This window comes from Rhagoletis pomonella, unplaced genomic scaffold, assembly GCF_013731165.1.
Source record: "Rhagoletis pomonella isolate Grant_MI unplaced genomic scaffold, Rhpom_1.0 Rhpom_scaffold_00003, whole genome shotgun sequence".
NCBI classification, from domain to species: domain Eukaryota; kingdom Metazoa; phylum Arthropoda; class Insecta; order Diptera; family Tephritidae; genus Rhagoletis; species Rhagoletis pomonella.
In genome coordinates this window covers 37658623-37658843 of record NW_023458557.1, presented here as the reverse complement: position 1 = coordinate 37658843, position 221 = coordinate 37658623, and positions in this window count along the sequence as shown.

Here is a 221-nt window from a genome sequence, read left to right as displayed (position 1 = left end):
CATCTTGTAACGAACCGTTTTCTGTGAAGGCCCCGTCGCTTCTGTTTTCTATGCTGGGGTATACTCGCAGTGCCCAGGGTCCGTTACAATAAATTTATATTGTGGGGCCTTTGCAAATAGTAATTTATTTATTTATCCTTATTCTCTATAACGTAGAAATTCTTAAGATTAAATACACAATATGATTAACGGGATGTAAATTCCTAACGGTGCTATTCTGT